The sequence below is a fragment of the Ipomoea triloba genome, chromosome 10 (assembly GCF_003576645.1).
Source record: "Ipomoea triloba cultivar NCNSP0323 chromosome 10, ASM357664v1".
Classification (NCBI taxonomy): Eukaryota; Viridiplantae; Streptophyta; class Magnoliopsida; order Solanales; family Convolvulaceae; genus Ipomoea; species Ipomoea triloba.
In genome coordinates, this window is record NC_044925.1 from 4,745,274 (window position 1) to 4,745,677 (window position 404).

A 404-nucleotide genomic window follows, 5' to 3' on the forward strand; every position below is an offset into this window, starting at 1 on the left:
CTCGAAGCCTGCGGATCCTACCGGCGAGGCGCCAGTGCCCGTCGGTCTACCTTTGGACGCGACCCACCCTGCCGATCTGAACAACGAGCAGGATGCAGCCCGGGCTGCCAAGCGAGGGAAAGAGAAAGAGGTGCCCGAGGTCGAGGAGGTCGCGGTCGTGAAACGCTCCCGTCGCGACGGGTCTGGGTCCACGACGCCCGTGATCGACGTGCTCATGAAGCACGAGGACGAATCCTCGGCCGCTCTGCTAACGAGGATCTGCGCCGCGGCTCCTCCTCCGGAGAAGACAAGCGGATGGTCGACCGCTCTAGTGGGAGAGCGCATCGCTCGCGACCTCATCCAGGTATCGCGAAGTGATTAATCGTGTTCTTGTTAGCGTCTACCGGTCTTCTCACCACCTTTCT